At 34.8% G+C, this 23,032-nt stretch overlaps 1 long non-coding RNA gene across 2 annotated transcripts in view; it reads left to right on the top strand.

Annotated features, from left to right (window-relative positions):
* The window catches only part of LOC110598030 (uncharacterized), a 171,960-nt gene extending 155,427 nt beyond the window's left edge, over positions 1–16,533 (top strand). For both annotated transcript variants that reach the window (XR_013438850.1, XR_002483817.3), the window contains 3 exons: positions 10,761–10,853; positions 15,844–15,964; positions 16,265–16,533. This is a non-coding gene — a long non-coding RNA (uncharacterized LOC110598030). The remainder of the gene's footprint in view (positions 1–10,760; positions 10,854–15,843; positions 15,965–16,264) is intronic.
* The last annotated feature ends 6,499 nt before the right edge of the window (positions 16,534–23,032 follow it).

The following is a 23,032-nucleotide window of genomic DNA, read 5'->3' as shown; positions in this document are numbered from 1 at the left end:
TATTCAGATTTTTCTATTTGCTTGTGATTCAGTCTTGGTAGGTTATAAATTTCTAAGAATGTATCCATTCAATATTGGTAAACTGCTTACACTGTCCAAAGTGATCTATGGATTCAATGCAATTCTAATGGCATTTTTCAAAGAAATAGGTAAAATAACCTAAATAATTCCTTGGAACAACAAAATATCAAAAATAATCAAAGCAATATTGAACAAGTAAACAAAACTGGAGGCCTCACACTATAAGAGTACCAAGAGCATGCAATTGGGAAACGACAGTCTCTTAAACAAATAGTGTTGAGAAAACTGTATATTCCACATGTAAAAGAATTAAATTGAACTGTTATTCAATCTCACACTATTGAAAAGGTTAACTTAAGATAAAGATTTAAATGTAACAAGGGAAAATATTCTTAATATTGGTCTGGGCAATGACTATTTGGATATAACTCTAAAATCACATGAAACAAATGCAAAAATAGAGAAATGGTACTGTATCGAACTAAAAAGCACATATGCACTGCAAATGAAATAATAGTGTGGAAAGACAATAGAGAGAATGGGAGAAAATATCTTCAAACTATATACCTGACAAGGAGCAACAAAAACCAATAAGAAACTTTTTTAAAAAATGCACAAAAAGAGACATAGGACCTGATTTTTTAAAATAAGAAAATGTCATGAATAGATATTTCTCAAAAGAAGACATATAAATGGCAAAGAGATACATGAAAAAATGCTCAGCATCACTGAAGACCAAATAAATACAAATATAAACCACAATGAGATATCACTTCATACTTATTAGAGTGACTACTATCAAAAGGCTAAAGAAAAAACATGACAAGAGTGTGGAGAAAAGTGAACACTGTGTCTTGATGGTAGAAATGCACATTTGTATAACTATAATAAAAAATGGTGCTACTCATAAAAAACTAAAATTAGAATCACCATATGATTCAGCAATCCTACTTCTAGATACAATATATACCCAAAGAAATAAAATCAGTATGTCAAAGAAATATCTGTACTTCTATGTTGGCTGCAGCATTATTCACAATGGCTAAGGTACAGATCAATTTAGTGTACTCCAATGGATGACTGCATAAAGAAGGCATTAGATACCCACATATTCACACACATACACACAATAAAATACTGTTTAGCCTTTTAAAAAAGGAAAGCTTGTCATTTGTGACATTGTAAGTGAAACATCTAGGCAAATAAATACAGAGACCATGATCTTACCTATCATGGAATCTAAAAAGTTGAACTCCTAGAAGCAGAGAGTGGACTGGTGCTCTCCAGAGACTGGGGGGTGGGTGAAAAGGAAAGGTGCTGGTCAAAAGATACCAAGATTCATTTACACAGGCTGAATGTATTCTGGACATCTGATGAACAGCGTGGTGACAATAGTTACTAATCTTATATTGTAGACTTGAAATTTGCTAGGAGAATAGATTTCAGATGTTGTTCTCACACCCACACACACACAGATGTTACATTTATGAGGTGGTGGATATGCTAGTTTTCTTGATACTGGTGATCATTTCATTATATCATTTCATATAACCATATATATTCATATAATCATTTCACTATATATGTAGTATAGACATCAAAACATTATGTTGTTCAACTTCAATATATATAGTTTTTGTTAGTTAAACTTCAACGAATCTGGAAAAAAATAGAAGGGGCAGCATTGGTTAGGCATAGAAGAGTTTAAAACTCAAAGTCACACTGTTCAATTTGATCAGAAAAACCATCTGTGGGTCTGGTATGTGGCATGTTTAGGTCTTCTAGTGGACAGGTCCATGCAGGAGAGAAGAATATGGGTCCTAGGATCAACGGAATGCCTGGCTTTCTGAAAGTAAGAATCCTTCCAATATATTAATGAAAAAAGAAAAACTGATTTCCCCCAAACTATCAAGATAGACAAAAGTGAGGTGGAAGAAAGCAAAAGCAGGTTTTAACCACAAGAAATTAGACTCAAACACCATTTCAGAGTGAAGGAAGTTCTGGCCGATAGTGTAGGAACGGTGGAAAAAGCTCCATAAACTCAACAAGCCAAAACAACCATTTACCTGTCTGAGATTTTATTAGCAGGACCGTATTATTTTTATTCTAATAAAATAGAAGATAGAAGAGAAGGGGGGAAGGGAGAGAGAAAGAGAGAGAGGAGAGGGGGAAAGAGAGAGGAGAGAGGGAGAGGGAGAGGGGGAGAGTAAGAGAGGGAGCATAAACAGAGTGTTGATATTTATGGGCTCAATGCAGGATGAGGAGGAGCAAGGCAAGCGGGCTGTTACTTCTTCATTGGTTGAGAGTTTGCGCCACTTGAGGGATTGGAGGTACGCCACTCAAAGGGGTTGGAGGTGATGGTGCACGCCATTCAATGCCTCAAGGACCTGAGCTCCCAGAAGAGAAGCGCTCTGGGCGCCATCTTTACCAACAGATAGTACACTAAACAAGGTTCTTAGACTCTCCTTGTGGTGAGGTGGGCAACTAAACTGGTAAAGATTTATGATAGAAACTGATCATCTGAACAAAGTGACAATGTGGTACTATGCCTATTGAATAAATAAGAATGTTTTAAACACATGGGGTGCAAGTACACCTGGGGAAATCTGAATAGGATCATTGGCTTTATCAGGGTCAATATCCTGGTTGTGATATTGTACTATGATTTTCTAAGAATTACCATAGGGAGAAACTGAAAAGGGGGTTCACAAGATTTCTCTAGATTATTTCTTAAAACTATGGGTTAATCTACATTTCAAAATACAATGTTTAATAAGAGTAGTTCCTTATTGAAGGATAAGATGTCAAAACTTTGTGCACTGATAAATACTAGTAGAATGAATGAACCTAAGAATGAGTGGATTAGTGGCATTGTTAGGTAATCATATGTTATATTTTAAGATAATTTGGACTGAATGTTTGCATCCCTCCAAAATTCATATAGTAAATGTATGCTAAATCCTAACATGCAATGTGTTAGTATTTGGAGGCTGGACCTATGGAAGATGATTAAGCCACAAAGGCTCCTCTCTTGGGAGTGAATTAGTACCCTTATAAAAGAGGGCCCAGAGAAATCCCTTGCCCCATCTGCTATGTGAGATTACAAGGAGAGGACAGATATCTATGAACCAGAAACAGACCCTCACCAGAACTGATTCTGACTCTGCCTGAACCTTAATCTTGGATTTTCCAGCCACCAGAGCTGTGAGAAATAAATTTACATTGTTTAGAAGACACACTGTCTAGGGTATTCTACTATAGCAACCCGAGAGGACTAAGGTCAATCTGCACAAATTGTTTCTTCTAATTTTCCTTTAAGTATCAACCTGGGTTATTTCTGTGTCTCTCAACTTGGTCTTATTGCTTATAATGTACACTTTGCACATGGCTCCCAGACTGATTTTCCTGAAACATGACTTTGATGACATTTCCTTTCTAAAAAAGGTACAAAAGAGTCCTCATTATATAGAGAATAAAATGAATAAACCTAGCATTCAGTCTTCCAATCTTTCTAGGCTCTGCCCCAATATTCTTATGAATTCTCTATTCCAGACAAGTAAATCAACTTCCTGTTGGCAGTGTTTGCCTTAAGTTCACTTCCTTCTTGTATGCTTTCTATTTGAACAAATCTAAACTCATGTTTCATGTTGGTCCATATCTACAAAATGACTTCAGCATACTTCTTTCCTCTCCTAGTCTTAATTTATTCCCCTGAAAAAATAACAACTTCCAGAGCTTTAGTAAGAAGGAAATAAAATGTCAAAACCACCTAATTCCTAAAATTCTCAATGCCTGTTATTAGTCAGCTTTTTGTCACTATAAAAATACCAGAGACAAATCAACTTAGAAGAGAAAAGGTTTATTTTTGGCTCACAGTTTCAGAGATTCCAGTCCTTGATCAAATGGGACATGCTGTTTTTAGGCCTCTGGTGACTGAGCAGCAGTTCATGGTGGAAGCACGTGGCAGAACAAAGCCAATCATCTGAAGCCTGGGCCACAAAAGAGATAAGGAAGTCAGGAGTGGTGGCACACACCTGTGATCCCAGCAACTCAAGGAGCTGAGGCTGGAGGATCCCAAGTACAAGGACAGGCTGAATGATTTAGTGAGAACCCATCTCAAAAGTAAAAAGGGCTAGGGAAGTAGCTCATTGGTATAACATGCTTGATGACATATATGAGACCCTGACTTTAATCCCCATCCTACAAGAAAAGGAAAAAAAAAGATAGAAAGAGGAAGAGAGCAGAGTCCCTCCATCCTCTTTAGGGTACCTCCCCAATGACCTAAAAGCTCATACTAAGCCCCACCTCCAAATAGCACCATAGACTAAGGACCAAGCCCTATGACAGGGGTCTTTGGTGGATATTCCATATCTAGACTACAGCAAACTGGCACATAATATGATTTTGGAAATAAGTCATTTTATTACTACCACTCCACCTTATAACTAATTAGTATCCTTTTTCGGCCCACAGGGATCTTTCTTACACATTGTATTTTATACTTACCAGCCTCTAATAAATTATCTAAACCATTTTTGTCTCTGATAATCATTTATTTGGGAAAAAAACTATTAGAAAATGAAATCATTTTCTTTAAAGCAACCCAGCATTATCATCTTCTATAGTAAAACTTTGTACAGCTCAGCCTCTCACCGGCCCAGTGTAGATCCATAAAGTGAAAAGTGCTAACACTTCATGGGCTTAGCCTCTCTTATAAGGAACCACACATGAAGATTTTTTTTTTTCAAATGTGTTCTGATTGCTGAATGAAAAGCATTGAGTAAACACTAAGTGAGCTACTTAGCTCTATAGTATTTCCAAGCAGCCTGCTTTGGGCTATTTCAAGAGATAATAAGGAGACATGACCTGCATAAATCTAAACAACTGTCCAGACAGAAATGGTGCCTGAATGAATGAAGGAATTGAGGTCTGCTACAGTAGGAGTTATAAATCTAAGTAAGTAAAATAACATTCAATTGTCCTCATATGACACAAAACAGGGCTGACAGACACTCTTGTCTCTTTCCCCTTTTCCAGGCCATCAGCCCACATACCTTCTATCTGAGTGCAGTGCAGAAGAATGTTAGGTTGCCAGGTCTCTATCCACGTAGGCATCCTGTCTCTTTAGGAGGTGGGAGGCAGAAGCAGTGATGGGAGGCAAGGAGAACAAAGACCCATTCAGAGAGGTTATGCTGGGGGAAAAAAATGCTATTTATGGTGTCTGTAGCCTGGGGCAGATAGGAGGACTCTACATTACAGGAAAATGCCTTAGTCAGGGGCTCAGAGATGGTTCCTTACTGGTTTTGCCATTACTGACTCCATGGCTCTTTGCAATTCACTTCTCTCTGGGCTTCAGTGCCTTCATCTGTAAAGCTGGGGAATTGGATCAGGCGACCTCAAGACCTTCCAGCAATGACATCGTCTGGCTCAAATTTTGGTCTCTTGATTTTTACCTTTATTATGTGAAAGTTAAATGAGAGAAAAGTGAGGGAAAAAATAAAGAATTCTTCATGATCTTTGTTACGAATGTATCAGTTTGAAAGCTGAACTGAAAATAGAGTTAGGTTAAGTAGAGATGTGTCATAAGGGTGGGAGGAGTGTGATGCAGAATAAAAAGGAATAAAATCAGAAGTGAGAGACAGGAATACACACTCTTCTCTCCCAGAGTTGGAGGACTGCTCAACCAGAGTATAGGACAGACAGAGAGAAGCTATTCACCAGCTTGGAGGAGCATACCAACTCTTCTTGAAGCACTAGGATGTGACTGGGATGAGATATGACCCTGAGCTTCGGGAGCTCTATGAAGCAAAGTTAAACAGAGATGAAGGAAAACTAGGTGATTGTGTTTACTTCCTGGAACATCCAGGAAGAAGTTGTGTCTACAGACTGTTCTTTTGCTTGGTTACATTTTGAAAGCATTTTCTCCATCGGGGCATTTGGAAAAAGAAGCTAAGTCTCGATGTTTGATTTCTTTATGATTTCTGCTGCAACACTTAGAATTAAGATTCCCCCATCCTTTCAAAGAACCTAATTTTGTTGTCAGGTTTTTCATCAAACATCTTGGTGAAAACTGTGGGGAAAAAGATTATTCAAAGGAACAGTGGATGGCAGTATTGGTTTGCAGCTCTAAAGGAGAAAGCAATGGAAATGACGATTTCTTAAAGAAGGAAAGTAGCGTGCACTGAATCTTCCAAAAGAGCCCCACACAGACATGGGTTCTGAAACCATGAAAAATACATGTTTGCACTTTCAAAACCTGAAATGGGTTTTGTCAGATGATTGGAGAGCAGTGTGTTAAGAAATGTGGAGGAAAAAAAAATGACAACTCAGAAAAAGTGATGGCCTCTTTCAGTTCAAAGTTTCACATAGTCACTTTCATAGCAGTTAAACAGTAGTAGCCCACAGAACTAACCAGTTAGTTGACTATGACCAAGAAATGCAATGGACAGTCTGAAGCACAGTGGCAGTCCTGTCTTTTGTAGAGGGAAAGAGAGATTTTAAATTAAAAGAAACTGGGTCCCAGAAGGAAAGGAGAGTAGGATGAAGTATAGAAAGATAACTGCTTATGAATTTCATTTTTAGGCATGAATACACATTCCTCAGTAATTGAATAGCAGCTGGTGAATGCAGATTATTATTTATTACCCTTTCTTCTCCTTTTTTGTGTCCCTCACATCAAACTTCATATACTAACTTGAACACTGACTTGTTCTAGTATATATTCCCTCATTCATTCAACAAATATCTTTGAGAATGTATGAAATACAAGGAACCAAGAATGCAAATATCTGCATGAGGGGAAAATAAACATAAGTAGAAAAATATCAAGCAATGTGATAAGTAATTATTAATTGGTTTCTTCAATTTCCCAGATTGGTGGTGTGCAAATACGATAGATTTTTTTTTCTCAAATCATTCCCCCTTTGCACTAAGTCAAATTGCCCTATCCTACAGGAATATACTAAATCACAACTTCAGCACATTTCAAAATCTCTTGAACACTTCCGATTATGGAAGTTGTAATTCTTCATTTTTACTTATTCTCTGGTTTTAAATTCTACATTTCAAGATACTCATTTACCCACCAGAGCCCAGTTTTGTGGTTACAGAAATCCAGAGATGAAAAGGGCAACTTGGCCTTTATTATTTTTTCTCTTCTTTGACATTGTTTTAGGGATTGGAAGGTGTTCATGATGTGCCCTCAGACACATACTTTAAGACACGTCCTCCACCCATCATTTTCAAGGTCTGATTCCATTGACGTCTCTCAGGTTGCCTGTCTCTCTTCTTCTGGCTATTGTAAAATCTCCATGCTCAGGAACCAAGTAGCTCCACTTTAATGTCTTCAAAATCTTCTAGTTCCTTCTCTCATCCTCCTCTCATCCACTCATCCTCTTTTTGAGACATTTGACCCAGCCGATGGACCTCCATAATGCCCCTGATACATAGGGAACTCACATACTTTGGTTATGGCAAACAGGAAGCTATGGGCTGGTCCCCTATTCTTTTGGTCTGTGCCATCATCTCTTTCTTTCCAATTACTTTTGCCCTTCCCATGTGCTGTCCATGGGTAAAATGAAACATTAGACAAACAAGCCAACAAGTTCCAATTCTTGTGTGTATTTGTGCACATGTTCTTTTTAAAATTTATTGGTGCATTATAATTATAGATAGTAGTGGGATTGATTATGCCACATTAGCATATGCACACAACATAATTATAAAATAACGTATGCCCAACAGGGAGAGATGAGGAAACAGAAGAACTTTTAAAAAATGTGTTTTCTATTTAGTAATCCAAAATTAATAGGGAACAAAATATGGAAAACAACTAAAGAAATGAGAAGAAACTATTCATTCTAAAATAGTTCATATTTAGACTTTTAAAATATCCACTTAAAAAGGCAACAAACACAACACTGGACAATCAGAAAAACAGATCTCATAATAATAGTTGCATATAACTATGAGCAAGGAAATGCTAGGAAAAAATCACAACTAACAGAGCATTGGCAGTTAAGAAAACTTGAGATTTGAAGGCATTGTACAAATTGGATTCAGTGTTTTCATTGAGCAGATAAGGAACTTAAACTCTAGGCAATGCAAATTAATGGCATACCTAGTGAGGAGAAGAGGCACAGGAGAATCCCTGAATCCAAGTCTAGGACTATCTCTTTTATTAGCCATCAGCACTTAAAATGCCCCTGAAGGTCACACTTAGAAAGCCAGGAGCCATCTTTGAGAACAGATGTAATGGTTTCCTTTTTAAAGAAAGTTTGAAACAATGCCTTCCAAGCCATAGTCACCCTGGGTTACTAATGACATTAATCATCTCTAGGTATTGTCACCAATCTGCTGACTTGATAATATGGAAAAACTCATTCATGACTAAAGACTTTCAGAAGCACATACAGAATTTTTTTTGAAAGATTTGTTTGTATATAATGACCAGTTTATATTCCTATTGTGTATTAAGAATTATATTCTGAGGGGCTGGGGATGTTGCTCAAGCGGTAGCGCGCTCGTCTGCCATGCGTGCGGCACGGGTTCGATCCTCAGCACCACATACCAACAAAGATGTTGTGTCCGCCAAGAACTAAAAAATAAATATTAAAAATTCTCTCTCTCTCTCCTCTCTCACTCTCTCTTTAAAAAAAAAGAATTATATTCTGAGATAATAGAGAATTTTAATAATACCTAAATAGCCAATGAAATAATCATACTGTATCAGTATCATTTAATAAAGGAGAGATCTCTCTATAATTTTTTTTAGGTGTTAAGGATTCAATCCAGGGACATGGATTGAATGTTTTCAACCCTTTTAAAATTTTTCTCTTTCATTTTGAGACAATGTCTTGCTGAGTTGCCAAGGCTGACTTCAAACTTGGAATTCACCTGTCTCAGCCTCTTGAGTTGCTAGAATTCCAGGTCTCTGATTCTTGATGAGATTATAACACATAAAGGAAGGTAGCAGCCATAGCTTGTGACCTTAAGATCAGCACATACTCTGACAACAACCTGCCATATGTAAATACCAAATAAAAGAGAAAAATACTTAAGAATGCTGCAAGTGGCTGCCTCCCAGGATTTTTTTAATGTCTGTTTGATAATTCAATTGTGCAATGTAAATAGCTGGCAGCAGCAGTGTTGTGTGCTAAATATCTCATTACAAAATGCTAGAAAACTAGAGAAGTACTGCCAATTAAGGGTTGGTACACACAAGTGGCCAAAATTGCAGTTTACAAAAGAATGATAATTGCTCAGAAGATAGAATTGATGCATATAATTGGATTTGGTCATTTTACTTTTATCATGTATTTGCATTACCTCAAATGGATGAATGAAGTTGCATTATAAATTAACATGCATAATTTTGTATCCCGGCTTTCCTTTCTGCACCATTGCCCCTTAACCTCAGCATCAACATTGTTTTTACTTTCTATTTAGACTTTTCTATCAGTGCTTTCTTTTCTTTTCTGTCTTTTCCTCTTTTTTTGCATTCTTAGATAGCATTGGAAATATAGTTTGACAGCAAATTTCAAAACTCAAGAGTTATATTTAAACTAATATGAACATAATAGAACAGTGATTGATTATATTCAATTTGCAAAAACAAATTTCAAAGTGTGGTGTGAGTACCCAAGTGTGTGCTAACATTTGTAATATTTATAATATTCATTCTTTTATGAGTCCCATAAATTAACTATTGTTTCGTTAAAATACCACCATTTTAGTATTCTTTCTGGTAAGCAGATCCATGATGTTTAAGAAGAAATATAAATAATAGCCTGAGAAACAAATTTAAGGGGTGTCATAATACATGTATACCATTGATGTAGAAAGCACAGGACAAGAGAATGGCTGATCCTTCAAAAAAGTTGATCCTCCTGGTTTTTGTTTGTTTGTTTTTCTTACAACCATTTTCTACCAAGTTGAAAATTTTCCAGTAGTAACACTGTTGGGGAAACAATGTACAATAATCCATATTTGCCAATTGTCTCAACTAGTTTCATGCCTATCACATTTCCGATGATTGCAAATCATTCCATTGTTCTATCTAGATAATTTTGGACATTTGAAAGACAATTGAAACTTGAATGGATTGGGTGAATTAATCTCATGTGATGGTTAAATTTATATGTCAATTTGACGGGTTAAGGGATACCAAGAAAGCTGCTAAAACATTTTTCCTATGTATGTCTTTGAGTGTGTCTCCAAGAGTGATGAACATTTGTACTAGTAGACTGAGTGAAGAAGATCACCTCAAAAATGTGAATACTCATCATGTAATCCACTGAGGGACTAAAAAGAACAAAAAGGCAGAGAATGGGTGGATTGCCCTCTGCTTGAGCTGTAGCACTCATTTTCTCCCGTCCTGGAACATCAGCACTCCCATTTGTCAGGCCTTTGGGTTTAGATTGAAACTATAACAATTTTCCTGGGACTTCAATATGAAGAAGGCAGATCATGGGATTTCTCATCCTCCATAATACTAAGCAAATACCTCAGGATGGATGGATGGATGGATAGATAGATTGATAGATAGATAGTTAGATAGACAGACAGACTATTGATTCTGTTTCTCCAGAGAATTCTAGCTAATACAACACCCTCCCCAAGAAACCCAGAATTATCTTTGCCATCATCTATACAAAAACATCTTGCTCAAGGATGGTTCTCTGATACTTGAAATTTTAGTCTGATAATCTGCTAAAATTTTAAAATTTGAATTTTCTTAGCTTTTAAGGGACTACAGTTCTTCTAACTCTAAGGACAGATATGGAGAAGAAATTGCTGAAAAGGGGGAAAGAACAATGACAGATATTGGGCAGGTGAGAGATGTTGACTTGGGATCTGGGATGGTGTAATGGACCCCAGGGTCCCTCATTCTCTATGAACACTAACACTGATATTCTGAGCACTCATTCCTAAACAAAGGGCATATTGACTTCCCCTATTGTTGAAGTCTTCATCCTCATCATCCCTCCTCACAAACCTAAACTGCCCTCAGTCACCCCCTTTATCCTAGCCACACCACCATTCTTCTTACCTAAAGTAAAAGAATGTCAACTTTAAAGTAAAATGCCATTTTCACCATTTCATCCCAAGGTTCTATTAACACAGCATAACACCAATGTAAATCATTCATTATCATTATTGTAAGATTGCCTACTCAAAGGCGGTATTAATATTTCCATTCTCTATTAAGTATATTATATTTTTCTCAGACTCACTTTTTTTAATCTTTATTTTACTTATTTATTTTTCTGCGGTGTTGAGGATGGAATCCACACGTCCTAGGCAAGCACTCCAGCGCTGAGCCACAGCCCCAGCAACCTCAGGCTCACTTTTTAAAATGCATTTTTAATTGACACATAGCAATTGAACAAATTCTTGTAGTGCCATGCAACATTTCAGTACATATTTACAAAGGTAATGATCATAGTAGGGTAATGGGCCTATCTATCATCTCAGCTATGTTATTATTTCTTTGTACTGAGAACATTCAAATTCCTCTCTACCACCTATCTTAATATATTCAATTAATTGTTATCAACCATAGTTTTTCTGTTGTGGTACGGAATACTAAGTTATTACTCTTACCCAGCTGCACCCTTTACCTGCTAACCATTCTCTCTTCATTGCTTGTCCACCATAGCCATCCCAGGTACTCACCATTTTTCTCTACTTCTAAGACCAACTGTTTAGCTTCCACACGTAAGTGATAACATGGGGTATTTGTTTCCTGTGCCTGACCCAATGCCCCTGACATAGTGTCCTCCGGTTTCATCCGTGTTACTTATGCTCACTTTTGTAATATAAATATATTTGAAATAGTTGCAAGGATTGTGAAAAGTAGCAGCTCAGAGGAACAAAAACAGATAATGTGCAATTCTCATTGCCGTTGACAAAACTGACATCATCATGAAAAGTTGCACATGAAGAGGCAGCAAAGATCTTTTGAAATTTATCCTGAAAAATCAAAAGTATATAGATATTCAAAAGGAGGAAAGACAACAAGTTGTTCATGCTGAAAATTCTCAATATATGATTTCCATGGATATCTTCAATTGGGCAATATCATCAGAAATTGGGTGTTGCAGACTAGAAAAACTCTTTATTCATGCCATTGTTAAGAGCATAATTCAAACACTATCACTTCACAGTTTTAACCCCTCCCCCATCAGTTTGAAATAAATACCTTTGATTAGAGGAATTAAATTATAACGAAATAAATGTAGCTAAAGTGGCTGGAAACTGAGAGGGGATATAACCAGACAAGTTTTTAGAAGGAATTAACAGAAGAAATGTAGCAGAGGATGAATAATTGGAAATAACTGGTTGAAATCAAGCAATAGAATATTTGATCTATATATTAAGAACTATTTTCAAACACTAAGGTTTGTTGGACTATGAAAAAAATCACAATTTCCAAAAAATTGTAGAAATCTTTTCTTACAGTTAAACTGAATTAGAGGATCCAGTTTTCCCTCTGGGGTGGGGCATACTTTTATTTGGACAAACTGTCAGTGGGTGCTTTTGATAAATTATTTTTACCCTTGATTTCTGTAAACCAAAAATTTTAGGACCTCTGGCCATTGATTCTGAAAATAAATGTTTCCCCTGCCAATACTTTATCTCCTTTTCACCTACATCCCTGTGATCTCTTTTAATAGAAATGTTACGAAATTCAGCACATACTTCATTATTTTGCCAGAGTTAAGTGAACCAGATAAATAAGGGTATTTGAAAACGGTTTCTTTTTGGTTTGGAATATTAGAATGGAAATATATATTATCAAATAATAAATTTGATCCTCATTAGGAAAATGTTTGCCATGGATATTGTGACTCTATAGAAACATAGAATTCAGTTGTAATTACAAATTGATCTATTAGACCAACCATTTAGAACATCCTCCATTCAAATATTACTCTTATTCTATAAGATTTGTGGTAAAAACTCTAATATTATTTCCTATACATAGCAAAAAAAAGTGCATTTGAACAATTATAACAGATGAATATATAAAATGCACTTGTATCTTGTGTATATTATCTTTATAATAATAATAGTTTCCACCTTTAATAAGTTAAAATGCTATCGATATATTATACAAATTATGCTATTTCCTTTGATGCAATAAAATTACATGGTTTTTCTACGTGACCACTTAGGAGATTCCAAAGATACAAAATGGAAAATTTATTTGGAAAAGATTGCGAATTTTTTTATGTAGAAATGAAAATAGCAAGTACAATTTCCACATTTGTCCTTCAACCTAAAGCCTATACTATGGTGTGTGAGAAGAAAAGGCTACTTTTCTCAAACATGAGTGAGAAGGGGTTCCCTTATTTCTTCCTGGGAAAGACCAGTGATTTTGATGGGGTCGGTATTATGTAAAAGAATTGAGAACCCAGAATGAAAGATCATGTCTTGAAACCAAACAGCAGTTGACTGATATTAACCATCTATTCATGTTGCTGTTGGGGAAATTGTCTGGGACCCACTGTTCATATCACATCTTGTTGACCAGTCTGAACCATGACCATTTGATCATTCCAGGCAAAGAACAGGATTGCTGATATAAATGTATTTTATAGAGCTGAACACAATGACACTATTTGCCTCCTCCTTAAAATGAAATGCTCAGTAATCTTGGGGGCTTCTAATCTGTTTACCAGCTGTACCAATGAGCTGGATTTATTTAACTGTTATCACCAAACTGACCTATGTTATAATGACAGATAATGTTACAATGAACAAAAGTATCATCTTTCTTGGGCTTTTCTTTTCTGTGAAAAGAAAAATTTATGTTCAAAGATTCCACTTTTCCCTACTCTTTAAATGTAAATATGTCAGAGATATATTAAAATGGCATTCAATATAGACTACTATTTTTAAAACAAAGTTGTCATTTGACTCCTGGTGAATTGCTCGTAAATTCAGGACTGAATAAAGAGATCAGATTACATTAAATGCATTTTGGTATCTATAACTTTCTGCAATGAATTAAAACTGGCTGATCATGTCTCCAGTGCATTTCATTTTCCGTTGATTCATGTACTGTAATATAACCTTCAAAATTCCCTTATGCCAACAAACTCACTCAGATATGCTGAGTGCAGGAGGAGATTAAAGTGGCTATAAGATTGAAAACTGTATGAAGGCATCAGATAATGCAGTAGAGGTATAATGAAAGTGTAAACAAAACCAGTATATGTAGAAATTACTGTTCATATAATCCACTGTTGAATTCAATGGAGAGTTTAGCTCCCTGCCAAATATATATTAATACCCAACAAATTGGTAAGATCAATACACCAAGCCTGTTTCGTTCTTATTAAAGTATTTTTCTCTTTGAGGCTAAGCATAAGTAAAGCATGCCATTCTCCTCTGGAAAATGTAATATTTCCCCAACAGGAATTGAACATTCAGGTATATTCAGACTCCCAGCTCTGATAAACTCACATCAGACAATTTTCCTCCTCTCTTTAAAATTGAAGTTACTTACAGAAATAACCTTTCATATTTTTCTGAGCAGTAGCTTTTTGTTTCTGCATTGTGAAAGCCAATCCATCCTTTAAAGGCTCTTTAAGCTGGCAGAAAAAAAAAAAAGCATTATTACTGTGCTAGGAGCCTCTATTGTTTCAGTAGTAGCTAGAGCTATGGATGAATGCTTTCAACAGAAGTTAAAAGAGATAATGAGTCTTTAATGATACAAAATCAGAGCCTTGTGTGCCTAGTGAAGCCTGACACAAGCTCCAGCTTGCAGCTAGCAAGGGAAGCTCATCCGCTATCTGTTTCATAGGCCAAAAATACCCATAAAGTGCCTTCTTGGAACACTATGTATCCCTTAAGATAGGATCTGAGGTATTTGTCTATTAGGTTAAACTGGTCTGAGATGCAAAGCAACACAGGAAGTTAAGCATATATTCTTTCCCTCCCATACTTTTCTTGGAAAGTTTAAAGTGAATACGTCTCCACCTTGAGAGCAGCATTCATTCCAGAGTTTTTCAGTAGCAATTTCCTTTTCTATGTCTTCCTTTCTCTTCATTTTCACCAAAATACAGACAAGAAACTCCAAGGTCATCTGCCTGGGCACCCCCTCTTCTATGCTTGATAGTGGGCCTTCTCTGCTCACCAGAGAAAGATTTTTGTCTACCCAGTATTGGGGAACCGGTTTGAATCTCAAATGTGTAAATGTGTTGAGTACAGCCAAAAACTTCTGGAGATTAGTGGTGGTGGGGGGGGGGACTCCTCCCCCATGAACACAAGCCAGGCTCCTTGATGTTAAATCAGATTTGCTTCTGAAAGGATTGGCATGTCTGATATGATTAGGAAGCTTCAGCTGTGCTGATTATAAATTAAAATTAAGAAAAACAGATTGATCTGGAAAATAAGAAACATAAGGCCACATTGCTGTGCTCTACTCTTTGTAATGATGCTTTAAAAGTGATGGAAACGGGAATTATTTATTGTAGGAAACCTAACTAGGTTATTGTATAAAGATTTGCATGCTATCATCATTGTATTAAGGTGCCAAGATCGGTTATAGAAATGAAGAGAGAAAAAGATCAACATGACTTGATTTGGTGTGTATTCAGTGTGCATTTTTCTTTTTATCTTCAAAAAATAGTCATGAATGTGAGTGAATTTGGGGTTCAGGGGAAGGTGGGACTAGGTAGGCAACTAGCCCATGATTTATTGAAACACACTCAATTATCCTGTTATTTATTGGAAATTTATTTTGTTTTTTTCCTCCCTCCTCTTCCATTTTCCCCATTCTCATTGTCACCTATTTATCTTTTTCCTCTTTAGATATGTTAGCAACAGTGAAGAATAATCATTAAAGTCGTAAATTGGAAAAGAGAAAATCTGGGAGATAATGAGAAGTTAAAATGTAGAGAAAAAAAAGGAAAACAGGAAGAAAGAAGTGTGTGTGAGTATGTGTGTGTGTGTGTATGTATGTATGTATACATACATATATATGTATATATATTTTCTAACCCTAAATAGTCTGATTCTTTTTCCACTGAATTCTATAATTTCAAATTATGTACAAAGAAGCAATAATTGTTAATAACATGGAAATGTTCTTAAGAAATTGTTAATTTTAGCTTTATGGTGGTGAGATTTCTAATTTTTCCCTCGAATTAGTACAAAATATGACCTTAAATAGATGGATATGTTGTTGTTAACCTCCTATTACTACCAAATAACTGAGCTTTCCTCTTCATAGAAAACAAGTTGTCAAATAGGAGAATGGTCACAAGTATGTCTACCATCCCAAGTCATTAACTTCCTGGGAATACAAAACAATACCAAGTGGTTACATGGAAACTCTCATCTGGAAAGAGCCTCAGCTTACTCTTCCCTACCTCCTCCCTCTCAAGGAGGTTGAACAATAAACAGATAATATCTTCTGAACTGTAGTCTTTCACCAACAAGTTGAGTATGTTGGATATAGTTGGTTTTCTTAACCTTAATTAATAAATTAAAGATTTCAGACTTCCCTCCAAAAAACATTGTCTTTTTCTGGAAATGTCCTTTATAAAGCATAAATGAAGCTATCTAAAACTAATCAGAATTTTTGAATCCTTAATGCCCTACTTTACAAAAGAATATAAACTCATCTTTAGGATGAGCAAGACTGACCATGACACTATTTGCTTCCTCCTTAAAATGAAATGTTCAGTAATCTTGGGAGCTTTGGTTTACCAGCTGTATTGATAAGCTAGATTTACTTAACTGTTATCACCAAGCTGACCTATGTTATAATGACAGATAATGTTACAATGAACAAAAAGAGAATCTTTCTTCAGCTTTTTTTTTCCTATGAAAAAAGTAATAACTCAGTTTTAAAACTTCAATTTTATTTTTAATTTTTTAAAATTTGTTATAATTAGTTATACATGACAGTAGAATGCATTTTGACACCTTGAACAACGCAGAGTCATACTGTTTGTGCAATCATATATGGACATAGGGTAATAATGTCTGTCTCATTCTACTCTTTTTCCCATCCCCACAGCCCCTCCCCTCCCTTCACATCCTTCTGCACAACCCAAAGTTCCTTCAGTCTTCCCTAACCCCCCCCATCAACACTATGGATTAGCATGCATATATCAGAGAAAACATTTGGCCTTTGGATTTGGGGGATTGGCTTATTTCACTTAGCATGATATTCTCTAGTTCCATCCATTTACCAGCAAATGCCATAATTTCATTCTTCTTTAATGCTGAATAATAATCTATTGTGTATTTGTACCACTTTATTTATCTATTTATCTTTTAAAGGGCATCTACGTTGGTTCCATAGTTTAGCTACTGTGAAAGGGGCTGCATCAGTGTAATATGCTAATTTTATGTCTTTTGTGTATAAACCGAGGAGTGGGATAGCTGGATCAAATGGTGGTTCCATTCCAAGTTTTCTGAGGTATCTCCTTACTGCTTTCCAGAGTAGTTGCACCAACTTGCAATACTACTAGCAATGTATGAGTATACCTTTTTCCCCACTTCCTCACCAACACTTATTATTGCTTGTATTCTTGATAATTGTCATTCTAACAGGAGTGAGATGAAATCTTAGAGTACTTCAATTTTAAAAGAGAGGAGGAAAATCAGCTAATGTGGATTTATCAGAGTTGGAAGTCTAAGTATACCTGAATGCTTAATTTCTATTGGGGGAATATTATGTTTTCCAAAGGATAATGACATGCTTTACTTATGCTTTGTAAAATAAACATATTGCTATCATCTGAATACAACCAAAATCTGGGTGCATCTGCACCTAGAAACACTGTACAGAAATAAGATCCTGAATCATAGGGATTATGTAATATTCAAGAAATTTTTACCCAAAGCCTACTATATTCTTCAATTCAACAAAAATATTTATTATTATGCTATTCACTAGTCTATATTCCAGGGATAGTGTAGAAAGCAAGGCCTACAAAACTCCTTACCTTACATTCCATTCTTTGGAAAAAAAAAAAACACTTGGCACACAAATGTGAATAAGATATAAAGAAATTCATACCCTTAAGAAGCATAAAGTATAATGGAAATAATTGCCAATAAGCAAATAAATTCCTACTTATATGTGTGTGAATAAACACATAAAAGATACTTAAAGATAGTGAATATGTAAAATAAGAATAGTGTGAGAAAGTCATAGAATCTGACATGGATAATATAGATTATATGTAAAAGTAAGTTCTTCCAGAAAAGATAGGATAAGACTTGGATCTTCTGAGACTTTTTTCTCACTTATACCTATGACCAACAATTCAAAAGAAATGCCTTTATATTGTAATTCTATCTCAGTATTTTTCAAAAAAATGAAGCAAGTAAGTACATAAAAGGTATACATAAATTTACTAAGGATATTTGTAAGAATGTTTATGATAAAACAACAATAAAAACAACACATCTAAATACATTGACTAGCATTTATTGAAACAAGGTAGAAGGCTAAGATAATTTTCTAGATGATTCCAGAAATATAATTTGACAGGAAAAAAATGACTAAAGTTTTAGGATTGATAGATTTAGATTATTGGTCTATGTTATTACAAAGTAATAAATTTGGGTAAATTTCATCTGCTTATTTCATGTTATTGATGTAGTTGTAAACTTATATGACATATTTTTACAAAACTGGTGGCCTTGTAAAAAGTGCTCTGTTATCCAGTTTTTCATCACTGTGACCAAAATGCCTGAAAAGAACAACGTAGAGCAGGAAAGATTTATTCCTAGTTACCTGACTCAAAGGCAGAAATATCATGACAGAAGAAAGCTGTTCAACCCATGGCGGCAAGGCATCTGAGAGACAAAGGGAGAGATATAGTCCTCAAGCCATGCCCCAGTGACTCGCCTCCTCCAGTTATGCCCCACATGCCTATAATTTTTATCAGCTACCAGTTGTCCATTCAAATTAGTAATCCATCAAATGGATCAATCCATTGATGAGGTCAGAACGCTCAGGATCCAGTCCTCTCAGTTCAGAACATTGTTTCATTACCTAATACAAGAGCTTCACAGGGACATTCCACAACAGGTATTTCCAGTGTTCTGATTGTTTTCATCTATAAGATAAGCTCTCAAATAGCAGCTTTCATACATAATGTTAAACTACTTAAAATTAATGTAAATAACATACAGTGAACTATTTAAAAGATGCCATAAATTTTAAAAATGGGAAGACATTTGGGTTTGTCCTTTTGGCTTTCAATTTATTCAGATACTTTAATTTTCCATATTTATTCCTTAAAGCATTTTCTAACGTAATTTTACATGACAAAGAAAGTAGAGTTTCCAACATCTCTCTTGAAAAACAGCTGTCCCCACATGCATTTCTTTGTTACGATTTTTTTCTTGACATGGCATTTTTAGAAATGTGAACACATAAACAATATAAAGGAGTTATTGACTCACATCATTTCCAATTGTTAATAGCAAATAGGATTATGAGGAAATATTACAAAGTGTTAATCATAGTAATAGCAATGATATTAACAAGATTAATCACCAAAACTGAATTTGCAATAAAGTATAAAATGGGACTTTAAGTGCTCTTTTTTCAAAAATTAGATCATAGCTAGAAACTTACTCAAGAATTCCAAACTTGTTTTAACACCTGGATGTGTGCACAACATACAATGAAAAGATAGTTAGTTTTGTTGGATTGAACAGAGAGAAACAAACTGAAAGATGAAAGAAAATTGTGTCTTCCATCAAAGCAAATAATCTGACTAATTTGCCTGGCTTTTTATGAATCACATTTGATAATATCCAATTATTTTACTATATTTCACCAGTATATATTGTATAGTACTCCAGTATTTCTTTCTGTTTGATATTTTAACACGTTTAAATGTTACTAAGAATATTATTCTTTCCATTTTTCATAATCAATTACTAAATCAATGACCTTTTTCTATGATTGAATGCCTTCATTTTATACTATTATCAAATTTCCAGGTAAAGAATATTAATACATATTTGTATGGGAACATCTTTATTAATCAGTGCAAAATTTTAATAAAGCATTCATTTAAAGCAGGACATAAGCCATATCTTTTTTTTACACAAAATCTGCGTATTATTTCCAACTCTGTGTCAGATGTTTTCTTCTTCTCTATGTAGAAGATTAAAAAACACTAATTTATTATCTTTATATATATATTTTAATATATTGTAGCATTCAGGAAGGAAGTAGAGCAGCAATAGTAAAAGCCTTTACTAAGGCCTTGGTGGCAGGAGCACAGTTTTGAATCTTTCCTCTGATACTTACTGTTGTGTGATTTTTCTTTTGCTCATATGTATATAGATAGATAGATAGATAGACATAAATTTTAAAACTTAGACTTTGTAATTAGGCCTGAATGGATAGCAGATAAAATCAGAGAATTGTCATAGGCCAGAATAAGAAAAAACTGAAAGAGTGGAGGCTCCCATAAACCCAATTAATCAAACAGGGATAAATGGAAATTAATAAAAATTAGATTATGTTGGCCTCTAGCCTCTGTTATTTATTTTTCAGGCTCTACAGAATCCCAAATTAATATTTTTGAAGAGTCCATATATCAGAGATTTTAAAAATATAAACAGAGAACATATTAAAATATTTATTAAACTTCCCCTTAAAGATGCTCCTCTTGAATCTTAATATCCATGTCCTTCATCACCAACTGCACATAATTATCAAATAGCATGTGCTTCAAACTCTACTGAAGAAACAGCACTAGGCAGAAGTAGTGGCATTCTCTAATGGGTCATTGTTTCTTAGCCATCCTAGCACACATTTTATGACTTTTCTCTATGTAACTAACCTTCCAGATGTGAGAGAAATATCTTTTTCTGCAGACATTCCAAAGAACATCCATGCCAAATTGAACCAAAGATAAAATTTTGAAACACACTGGTATCCTGAAAACATCTACTATATCATAAGGTAATCATTTCCCATGAGCACATTTGCCTTGCCAGAGAGAACTTAATAACAGTAAAGATTATATGAGAGGAAATAACTGCCCTAGCTTTCCATCTCAAGAAAGAAATTCATATGGAATAGACTTGATGTTTTATTTATCTTTGGAGACCTTAATATTTTAAATGAATGCACAATTTCTATAGCCAATATAATCTATTTTCATTTTTGAAATATATATATACAATTTCAATTTTCCCAGTTAAGCTTTCTTACAAGTTTATTTTTATAGTAGCATTCTCGTTGTTTTTTATATAATTTTTTATTTGTTTCAGTTAGTTATACATGAGAGTAGAATGTGTTTCTGCACTTTGATATATCATACATAGATGGGACATAATTTCTCATTTTTCTGAGTATACATGTTGCAGAATCATATTGATCATGCAGTCATATATATACATACAGTAACAATGTCTGTTTCATTCTACTATCTTTCCTATCCCCACATCCCTTCCTCTCCCCTTCCATCACTTTCCTCTACCTAATCTAAGGTAATACTATTCTTCCCTATTGCCCCACCCCCACCTTATTGTGAATTAGCATCTGCTTATTAGAGAAAACATTCAGCCTTTAGTTTTGTGGGATTGATTTATTTCACTTAGCATAATATTCTTCAACTCCAACCATTTACTGGCAAATGCCATTATTTTAATGTTCTTTAAAACTTAGTAATATTTCATTGAGTGTATGTACCACATTTTCTTGTTCTTTGTTTATTGATCATCTACTTTATTTAGCTCTTTTATTATACACTGATACCCAATTATACCTGTGCAAAACCATAATGTTGCAATAAGTGTCTATATTACTTTAGGATTCTTCTAGTAGCAAGCAACAGAAAACCAAAAGGGAAAATGTAGCCCTATCAAGAAGAGAGCAAGAAAACATCATAGTGTGGTTCTATGTATTGCTTCTTCTTCTCTTCATCATTCTAATTTCTCTTTAACACACTGTAAACCAACAATTTCCATTTGGTAAGGCAATGCCTGCGGAAAGTATCCCAAGTCAGGCTCACAGCTTAGTACCAGTTTGAAAATCCCTGAAGAAAAACTCTAGTTTACCTAGTTTGAGTTCTATGCCACCCCCAGAGCTGCTGGTCTCAGGAGTAATGTAGTTCCCAAAGTGGTATTTTGAAATTGTGAAGGTATATTTAGTTGTTACAATAAGTGGTAGGTACTATTTATTTTAGCCTTTAGCAGGCAGAAATCAGTTTAAATTGCAGGGCATCCATTGCCACTATCAGAACAATCCTGCAAAATGAATTTTTCTCTCCCAAAAGTTAGTCTAATATTTTACTAGGTATTTGTGTAATTATCTGAGTCCAGAATATAACTGTTTTATATAAATAGAGAAGTTTTCCTATTTTAGTATATGTTGATATTTTCCAGGATTTAACATGCTTTCTTTTGCTCAGATATTTTTACCCAAGTATATTTACTGTCTCAGAAATGCCACATTAGCAAAATATGTGTTTCTTGAGTCACAAACATAACTGATATGTATCCATCTGAATTGGTTACTGTTATATTCATAGTGAGTCATGTTTTTTATTTACTTTTTTCTATCTAGATAGCAGAAATAAATTTAAAGTGTCTGCAATTCCAAAAAAAAATTGAATGGATTAAACTCACCAATGGATTAAACAGACTGAGGTTAGATTAAATAAATACCCAAGATCTAGCCATATTTCCTATGATGAGGCTATTTGAAGCACAGTGCAGATTAACACCAGTTTGTGACCTTTTTGTTAACAATTTGTGACAAAAGAGCTATTCTTTTGAAAAATGAGCCAGAATTATGAATCATTAAAGAAAATTGACAGAGAAATTTCATGTATTCAAGTCTACTAATAAAAACATAGGTTTATATTTTGTATAGATTTGTTTGTTTTATTTTTTGGAGAACCATATTTACAGCACTTCATAAAAGTAAAATGAAGTAGAAATAGAATAAGAAATTTAGCAAATCCAGCCTTTATCCACAGTGATTTGAGAAGCATTGGTTTAATAAACA

Source organism: Ictidomys tridecemlineatus, chromosome 5 (assembly GCF_052094955.1).
Source record: "Ictidomys tridecemlineatus isolate mIctTri1 chromosome 5, mIctTri1.hap1, whole genome shotgun sequence".
Lineage (NCBI taxonomy): Eukaryota > Metazoa > Chordata > Mammalia > Rodentia > Sciuridae > Ictidomys > Ictidomys tridecemlineatus.
This window is presented reverse-complemented; position numbering and strand designations above follow the sequence as displayed.